General features: G+C 32.1%; 1 pseudogene; it reads right to left on the bottom strand.

Annotated features, from left to right (window-relative positions):
- Positions 1-7,690: 7,690 nt before the first annotated feature.
- LOC149529076 (uncharacterized) overlaps positions 7,691-10,619 on the bottom strand; it is a 28,680-nt pseudogene continuing 25,751 nt past the window's right edge.

Here is a 10,619-nt window from a genome sequence, read left to right as displayed (position 1 = left end):
CATTTCACTTATAAAGGGATACTTTTGCGAAATTGTTACCAAAGTAATTCCAAATTCATTGAAGCTTGGTGAAGACATGTTATTTTGGTGTGTTGCATGGTTTTCTATTTCTGACTTCGATATAATTTATTTGTGTTGAATAGTTCAATAAAAGAATTTGTTTTTTTTATCAATGGTGAAACCTAATATTTCCATACCTTATGTTGCTTGTTAATTGCAAGTCAAAGTACAAGGTTAGTGTGAACTTATCTCAAAGTTTAAGTTCAATGATTTCATATTTGTTGATACGCATGTCTTATGGTGTCAATGTGTATAAGTGATTTGAAAATCATTCGGTTATTCTTAGAAGATTTGCACCATCTTTGCGCATTTGTTTTACTTGGCAGAGCAAATTTTGGTTTGGATTCACTCCATCATCAATGGTCTCTTTTGGTAGAAGTAGATTAGAATTCTAAACCCAATTTCCTTTAAACTTTATTCCAAAGTCATTGTTAGGATTAGTTGAAGTGCTTGTATTGCCAAATCACTCACCATTTGAAAAGTTGATAGATGCATGATGAATTGTGCAAGTCCCTTTGTAATTACTAGAAAACCACATCATTAAATCGAGTTGTTTCCAATACCAAAATTGTTTGTACTCATTGTAAACCTTGGGGTCATTTAGTCAATCACACGAGTCAATCCTGCAAATCATCTAAGGTTTCCTTGTTCAAGAGAGGGTAGCATACTTAGTGTTTTATCCTGCACGTTGAAGTAGTCACACATCAACAGAAGCTTGGGTGGTGCAAAAAGACCTTGTAATAACATTGGAAGGAAAGGAAAATAAGCCAATTGCAATAGTTGATGAAGAATGGGAGAAATTGGACAAGACAATCTCTGGATAATGTGTGATCTAGATGCAATTATAGTCTATGTCAAGCCTGATCCAAAGTCTTGATAATTAGTAGACATCAATGTGTTGTGTGAAGCCATCTGTGACAGTGATCTGATTAATATCAGAAATTCAAGTATCATTAAAATTAAGAAAGTAATCTGAGCATTGAAGAAGATGCATGATTTGCTTTCCTACAGCTACATGACAATGAACTTGATGATTTACAGAAGTTCTGAGTTTGAGATATAATGTTTAAATTTTCTTCATTGATCGGGGAGGTTTTTGCCTCCAAGAGGGAGGTTTCCCAGGGTAAAGGCTTCTGTTTCTTGTGTTCTGGTTTGCTTAAAATGCCCTTGTGTTCTAATTTGTTTAATTAGTTACTCTAATTTAATTATTAGTTAGATCTGATCACTAAAATTAAAATAGAGCTGTTGTATTTGGAATGTTGTTAAACACCAAGTCATTAAGGGCCTTTGAGAAATGTAGACTTCCACCTTGCACCCGTGTTTTTCTAAAATTGTTGTTAGAACAATTGTTGCAAAAAATGCGAACCATTTTCATCATTTCAAACAGGGAAAATGTTCTTATGGACATAATCGGCAATGCTACTAGAGCGATCTATTGACCGATCCCTTATAAATTATTAAGGCAAGATGTGCATTAAGGATATAGAAAAGCTTCATGTATTAATGCTACCATCATACATAAATGAAAAAAGACATTTGCTATCATATAGAAATGAAAAAAGGTTCACTGACATTTTATTTTCTTGTGGATGTAGTTAAATTGGTGAACCTTGTAAACTCTGTTATCTGTGTGTTTGTATTTTTTAATTTGTGTTAGCTTGGCAATAAATTATCACTCCAATGTCTTTTTTCCTGAACAATTCATGCAGCAAGTTAAAGATGACTTCTTTAACCAAAAAAATAGAATCTAGGTGGTGTGTTTTTAGTATTGATCCATAATGATATTTCAATTTCTCAATAATTACTGTTAGAAGTAGTAATCTTTCCTTGGTTGTATTTATTTATTAAATGGGATAAACCAAGATATCCCTTATGTATTATTTATTTGTCCTCTAGTTCACATGTAAAGGACATGTCATTCTTGTCCTATTGTCCACTTGTGAGGACAACTCATTTTTTGTATTTCCTTTAATAAGGAAAATAGATATTCCTCCTTAAGAGGATATTGACACTTTGCACACACTTATTATGAATTGTGGCATTCATAGAAATGGGAGTTACACATGCAAAGACATGCAACTCCTTTCTCATCTCTTTAAAAGAGATGCTTCTCTCTCTCATTTTCATCTAGTCTCCATTATTCACATCAAATTTTTTGATGCTATTGTAAATGAGCTATTTTGCTGCATTTCTTCTCTCTCTCTCTCTCTCTCTCTCTCTCTCTTAAGCTTTTGCCTCATTCATAATACTCACAAGGGGTTTTCTTTGTTTTCCCCTTATCAAATCCTTGTCTCTTGTGTTGCTTCCTCTTTGGTATTGTTCCATTGATCTTATATTATTTGTATGGTAAAACTCTTCTTGCTCTCTTGGATTAAATCTATTATTTCATGCTATTTCATTTTATTATATTTTATCATTTCAATCACTTTTTCTAACATGGTATCAGAGCTTTCTAATCCTTATTTTGAGCTTTTGTGAAGGTTACCATATTGGAGAACTTTGTTGAGAGGAGAAGTGAAGAAAAAGAAAAATTCATTTCTATTTTTTTGTAGGGTTTTTATTCAATCTTCAAGTTTTTTTTCTAACCCTCTTTGGAAGGTTTACCATCAAAGAGTTCTTCATTTTTTCATTTTTTCCAACCTCCTTTGGAACGCTTGCCACCAAAGGATTCTTTATTTTTAATTTTTTTTATTATATCTAACCCTATTTCTGTTGCAGGCTTTTTAAGTTCTTGAAATTCAAGTTTTTTTTCTATTTTTGTTTTAGAAAATAAAATATAGAAGTTTGTATTTTTCTTATATCTCATAATCTATGATTTGGGTTTGGTTAAAATTTTAACAGCATTTAGAAAACATAAAAACGAAAAAACCCTTTAAATTTCATTTGTATCAGAATAGTATTGCAAAAGTTATTGTACTATATGTGTAGTATTATTTGTTTTTCAAGTTTTAAGACAACAGTTCGTGTTTTTATGATATCTCTTAATCCGTGATCTGAGTTTGGCTGAAATTTGAACAGCATTTAAAAGACATAAAAATGAAAAAATCCTTTAAATTTTATTGAAAATAAAGTTAAATTAAAAAAGTTATCGCTCTCTATGTGTAACACATTTTTTCAATTTTTCAAATCTTTATTTTTCCTATTTTTTCAATCTGACCAGTGGTTTTGCAGGGAACATTTTAGTTTTGAATTTTGACTCTTTAGATCTTTTAATAATTATTTAACATTTTTGTAGATAATAAGTCTCACTTTTTTATTTCAAATCTATTATTTAAATTTTAAACGTAATTTTTAAATCATGTCGACTTTAATTCTAGAAATCAAGTTAAATAACTCAAACTATCATGCTTGGAAAACTCATTTTTCATTTATATTTCGTTTTAAGCATATTTTAGATGTTGCTACTGACCCTTCTGTAGTTCCTGGTGCCTCAGCTACACAAGATGAATAAAATGCATGGAATACTAAAAATGAAGAAGCCCTTGGCCTCATTGGTATATCTCTTAGCCCAGATTTATATGTTCTAATTTTTCATTGCACTAATGCCCATGAAGCTTGGGATATTTTAAAGCAAACGTATGACAGGCCATCTGAATCACGCAAGATTCAATTGTAAGATAATTTGGAAGACTTAAGGTATATTGATTTCAAATCCATGGATGAATTTTTACTTAAATTTGATTATATTAAAAGTCAACTAATTGGATTAGGTGTTACTCTCACTGATATTAGATTAATTACCATTATTTTAAAGAAATGTCTTCCTAGACAATTTCAACAATTTATTACTAATGTTCATTCTCAACTTGCTATTCCTACTTTGTCTACTCAATTAACTTATAGTATTTTTCAAAATTTGTTACGTCAAGAGGAAGCTAAGTTGTTACAATTTGGTACTCTTAGATCTAATGAACATGCTTTTGTGTCTAAAAGTCAAAATCCGAATAATGATTCTTCCAATACTTATAATAGTAATAATCACAATAATCATCTAAACACTCATCGTAATAATACTCATCAATCTAATAAAAAACTCCATTGTACTTATTGTGGGAAAGATGGTCATGTAACTAATAATTGTTTTAAAAAACAAAAAGATAAGCAACCTATCAATAACAATAATCAAAACTCTCATCCATCTCGTCATATTTTTACTGTTAGTTACAATGTTTCTAAAAATTTAGAATGGATTATTGATACTGATGCATCTCAACATGTTACTTTTCATAAAGAAGTGCTTGATTATTTAAAACCCGATCCTTCTAATATTCCAATTCAATTAGCTGATAATCATAGTTGCAAAGTTGAAAGATTTGGTAATGTTAGTATTCCAAATGAAAAATTGCATGATGTCTTTTATGTTCCTGAGTTGAAATACAATCTTCTTTCTGTTATAAAATTATGTCAAAATTACAAAGTTGAGTTTCATAGGGACATGTGCTCTGTTATTGATCCTAACACTAATGAAGTTGTTGCTAATGCTAAGTTAGGGCATGATAACTTATTTAAATTTTCTGGGTTCACCTCTTCTAGACACTTTTTGCACAAAGATATTACTTTTAATATGGAGCATGAAAGGCTTGCTCATTTGAAAAATGAGCATATCTCATCTAATACAGTTGAAAATTTACCTCCTATTGCTTCATCTAAGATGGCATGTACAAAGTGCATGAGTGAAAACATGCAAAATACCAAAGGTTATCAAGCTTATAATCTTATTACTAACCAAATGCACATAGCACGGAATGCTTGTCTTACAGAAAATGGTGTGCATGATTCTTCTAATGCTCAAAATGAACAAGTTCATTGAAGCAGAATTGTATTAGTGGAGGACCAACCTCCTTCTCTAAACCCTACTCCTCATATATCTACCTTTATTCCTCCTATTCTTTCTTACAATGGTAATGGTAATGATGCATTTATAGATCATGGTAATAATGCTAATATTGATAATGGTAATAATGCTAATGTTGAAACAAATGATGCATTCATATATCATGACTCTTCCTCTAGTGATAAATTTGTTAAGAAAAAAAATAAATGGTTTTAAAAAGTACTTAGTAAAAGAGATCAATTTTTAGAATGGGTGGACTTCAACTTAGGAGGATTAATTATTGCAAATATTGTTTGATGTTAATAATTCTCTTTCATCATCTTTGGCATTTCTCTTTAGTATGTTGCCTAGAAATTATGTTCTATATATTATCTTAATTCTATTTGCATGTTTCCTACCATGATAGTTTAGGTATATTTATTCATGTGTATATATGGGGGCCCACATATATATCATGATAAATATACAAATTTTTGTATCTCTTGTGACTTATCAAATATGAGTGCATTCTTTATTTCACATAAGTAAATTTATTTTATTTATTTTTCTTATTCGTTGAGATTATGAGTTATTATACACTATTGCCTTCAACATTTATTTTGTTCTATTGATTGGCACATTAGTGCAGTTTATGCTTTTTTAGCATCATTCTATTGCCATATTGGCACTTTATGGTTAATACCATTTATTATTGGAGTTTCCCTCCAATTTTAGTTAATTTGACCCATCTTGAAGGCATTTTACTCTTATTTGAAGGTAGTCAATTGTTAATACTCATACTCCTCCCCTTTGATATCTTTGAAAACATGCCATATAATGTTATGTATACTTCTTTGCTTAAATCATGAGTCATGCAGGTTATGGATTGATCACCCATTAACTTGCAATACAATGACTTATTAGTGGACTGTCTATATCCACGTGATTGAAGCATTGTTGATGTTGGATTCATTAGCTAGCCTTTTCTATGGTTTTTTCTTGAAAGTTTTGATAACATATTTTTTCTTTGCAGAATATGATTTATCTTAATTTTTTTGCAATACCAAGTTACACTTATATTTACTCTATGAGAATTTACTTATACATAAAAAGTTTCTAACTTGAATATAAGATGAAATTATCCTTGTGGATAGTTGCTTTTGTTTCTCTGTTTCAAGTAATCCATCAAGGCACATACAAGATATCATTATTTGTTGTACAAATCCTATGCCACATGAATCCACTTGAAGATGTAACACACTTGAAGAATTATCCACTTCTCTTGGCTCTCCAATGATGTACCCATGATGATAAGAGACCTCTTGCACAATGAAGATATTTCAAAAAAAATCAAGTTGTAATATTGTAAATTGGTTTTGACAACATCTTCCCAAGTAAAGATTAAAGGGGGGTGTTAGAAGTAGTAATCTTTCTTTGGTTGTATTTATTTATTAAATGGGATAAACTAAAGTATCCCTTATGTATTATTTATTTGTCCTCTAGTTCACATGTAAAGGACATGTCATTCTTGTCCTATTGTCCACTTGTGAAGACAACTCATTTTTTGTATTTCCTTTAATAAGGAAAATAGATATTCCTCCTTAAGAGGATATTGACACTTTGCACACACTTATTATGAATTGTGGCATTCATAGAAATGGGAGTTACACATGCAAAGACATGCAACTCCTTTCTCATCTCTTTAAAAGAGATGCTTCTCTCTCTCACTTTCATTTAGTCTCCATTATTCACATCAAGTTTTTTGATGCTATTGTAAATGAGCTATTTTGCTGCATTTCTTCTCTCTCTCTCATTCTTAGGCTTTTGCCTCATTCATAATACTCACAAGGGGTTTTCTTTGCTTTCCCCTTATCAAATCCTTGTCTCTTGTGTTGCTTCCTCTTTGGTATTGCTCCATTAATCTTATATTATTTGTATGGTAAAACTCTTCTTGCTCTCTTGGATTAAATCTATTATTTCATGCTATTTCATTTTATTATATTTTATCATTTCAATCACTTTTTCTAACAATTACTTACAAAGAATATATTGCCTATATGCTGGAAATTCATTGATAATTGTAGTGCTGCCACAAAAAAATTGTATACTTATAGAGAAAAGGACATTGAAAAAGATGACAGAGAATAAACAATCAGAATCGATGAATGCACAATTGTGAAAATATGTAATCTCCTTGAATGAACAAAAGTATTTCACATTTTCCTGAACTAAAAACTATTTATGTTTTACATGTTATATACACCTCAATGTTTGTTTGGAACTAGATTGTTGATTGTCCATCAAGTGTTTCACAAATGTCTTCTTTCATATTTCTAAACAAAATGGATAAATTTTAGAAATTTGAAATCTTTCCTTCCTTTTCTTCATAGCAATATAGGAGTTTCCTATTTCGTGTAGTTCCTTGATAAAAACATGTGCAATGGATTAAATAATTGCAAAAATTTAAATTACATAGAATTTCAATTTAGCACAAACAATTAACCTATATAAGGTAACATTGTAAGTGAGGCCATCAGCAAAAACTTGTCTTCCATTAAGTAAATCTACCAAGATGTTGTTCTGCACAAAAATAGATCCCTGCACACAAAATTATATATTAGTAATAATAAAAGGACTACGTTATTGAATTTCCATTGCAAAAAATCTACTTTTGAAAGGTAGAATAGGTAACGGAATTTGTCTAAAATGGTAAGCTGTTAATTTCCTTTCAAATTTTAGTATTTAATTTTTTTAAATGATGAAAATTGTTCAAAGACAAAAAAGACTCACATTTCAATGCATAATATATGTATTCAGTCATAATGTTAAATTTTTCATCCATGGAAACAAAAACTTTAGGATCGTATCAACTATATTGAAGTAGTTCCATCTCCAACTCATTTTTATCAGGATCAATGACACTATTCCTCCAAAAGCTACTCCATATGACAATCCTAGTGCTATTGCATAGTGCTTTTATTTCTGTTAATTGAAACAGGAGGAGGAGAAACCAATTTTGGCCAGGAGCAATTCTTGGGCAGAGGACACCCCCATAAATTAAGATTCCCTGAAAAAGAGGATTCTTCAAATGTGAAATTATGTTTTCCTTGTGGTATACATCCTGAGAGGTTGTTGCTTGATAAATTCAAGGCACCCAAGGAGCTTAGAGCTTCGAGCTCTATAGGGACTTGTCCTGAAAAATAATTTCTTGAAAGTTCTAATGACTCCAACTGTCTCATTTATCCCAAACTAATTGGAATGGTCCCATTCAAATTGTTCATTGAAAGGTTTAGCAATCTCAATCCCTTCAAGCTCCCAAAGTCAGAAGGAACTTGTCCCTCCAATTCATTGTCTGAGAGATCTATGGATGTGAGAGTGGAAAGGATTTATGAGTAGTGCTCATCTCTTCTGTTTGAAGTCATATCCAGTCCATCTTCATATATGTTCCCACTAAAAGAATTGAACAATACAAAACCATCCTGACTTTCTATTGTCATTGCGTACAATGATATAATAGTATGTGGAATTGAACCTGAGATACAATTGGAAGAAAGCAACAAGATCTGGAGAGTCCTTAGTTGACCTATTTCAAAGGGGATATTGCCAATAAAACTGTTCTTCATCACCAACACTCTTAGACCTGAAAGATTTGTAATTATTGTTGGTATTTCACCTCCAAGCATGTTACTCCCAATATCAAGAACTTGAAGATTTGAACAATTTGCTATTGAGGGAGGAAATGATCCAATCAAGTTATTAGTGTGAGCCACTAATGAACATAGTTGACCTAGCTTACTAAACTCATGTGGCAAGCTTCCTTGTAAATTGTTGTTACCCAGATTTAGGACACCCAAGGAAGAGCAATTGGACAAGCTTATAGGAATCACTCCTGTTATTTTGTTGTTTGCAAGATTTAACAACTGAAGTTGAGATAGTTTGCCTAAGCTTGGAGAAACATTACTAGTGAATAAATTGTCATTGAGCAACAATATTTTCATAGAAGAAGACCACATTGTTGGGATGTGCCCACTCAATCTATTTTTAGACACGTCTGGCAATTGTAGATTCATCAACATTGAAGTATTTGGGGACAAGCTTCCTTCCAGATAATTTCTTGATAGATTTAGAAATGTCAATATAGGATTGGTTTCCCATAGCCAAGAGGGAATTATGCCCACAAGACTAGCATTACTTAATTCCAGCTTTTGAAGTGCGAATTGTGTTGAAATCCAAGGTGGAAATTCACCACCAGTCATACATGACACAATAGATAACAATGATAGCTGAAATGATGATATCCAGGTTGTGCAAATGTTCAGCACGCAATTAGATAACTGCAAATACTTTAGGCTTGTAAGTTTGTGAAATAATCTGGTGTTGGTTTAGTGACAAAGCTAGACCAACCAAAGAAGTTGGAAATAACGAAGAAGAGGTGGTTTCATTGAGATGATTGCCATCATAATACAAGCGAGTGAGGGAAGAAAGTTGAGAAAATGAAGAGGGAATGTTCCCACTTTGTTGGTTGTTGGAAATCAACAACTCCTGGAGCAAAGAGAGGTTGCCTAGAGAATCTGGAGTGTTTCCGATCAGTTGATTGTCATCAAGATATAACATCCTCAACAGAGAGAGACTTCCTAGAGAAGCCGGTATGCTTCCACTAAGCTGGTTGTGACTAAGGTCCAAATAAGTTAGAGAAGCAAGATTGCCGAGGCAGGAAGGTATGCTTCCCTTCAAGTTATTCCATGAAAGATTAATGTATGTAAGGCGGGTGAGCAAACAAATTAAGGGCGGAATCATCCCACTAAGATTATTGAAAGATAAATCCAAAGAATGCATAAAAGAGAGATTTCCCAAACAGGGGGGAATGGTAGTGCCTGATGTTTCCTGTATACTTAGAGATGTGAGAAAATACAGTTGGCAGAGGCTCTCAGATATCTCACCGTGGTAATAAGCGATATCACCAGTCTTAACAGAGATAACGTGGTTGGTGAGATTGTTGCAGAATATGCCGAACCATCCAGTGCAACAGTCTGTTCCATTTACCCATGTACTCATTAAGCCGGACTCATTGAAAGCCTCTTTGAAGCGGAGCAGAGAATCGGATTCGTGGGAAGGACATCTGTTGGATGATCAACAAGGAGGGAAGAAGAAGAAGAGAAGAAAGACAGAAATGAAGATGGAAATTGCCATTGTATGCAGGGGAGTATAGGCGGGAAATATTCAGTTTCTTGGTTGTTGTTTGAGCGGGAAATGGTCTTAATATACAGGAGCTTTTCTTTTAATTTGTAAGCTGGGGAAAGGAATTGATAAGGATTGTTAATCGGGTACTACGTTGTTTTCTCGTGGAATATACTTCCAAAATGCTAAAATCTGCTCGTTTCCATATTTTCAGTTCATAACTTGGATCAAATCTCTTCTATTAAAACGGTGGTTTTTGGAAAATTTGTTTTCATAATGTTATTAAATAAAATAATTGAAAAAGTAAAAATAAAAAGATTATACAATTTTTTTTAGTTTTCTATATGTATACTACTATTTAAATATACATTAAAATTCTTGTGGTGGAGTCTTGGGCTAGTGTGCTCATTGGCATTGTTTCGTGGAGCTCCTTACTTAAACAAGTGTACAGATGAAAGTGTTCCACTTGGAACCACATGACCTCTCAAGACAATCACCACTCACATAACAATTACCAACAACTAATTTAAAAAATAAAAATAAAATTCATTTATCAATTTTTTTTCAA

Source organism: Cupressus sempervirens, chromosome 11 (genome assembly GCF_028749045.1).
Source record: "Cupressus sempervirens isolate cs-2001-9-10 chromosome 11, ASM2874904v1, whole genome shotgun sequence".
Classification (NCBI taxonomy): domain Eukaryota; kingdom Viridiplantae; phylum Streptophyta; class Pinopsida; order Cupressales; family Cupressaceae; genus Cupressus; species Cupressus sempervirens.
This window is presented reverse-complemented; position numbering and strand designations above follow the sequence as displayed.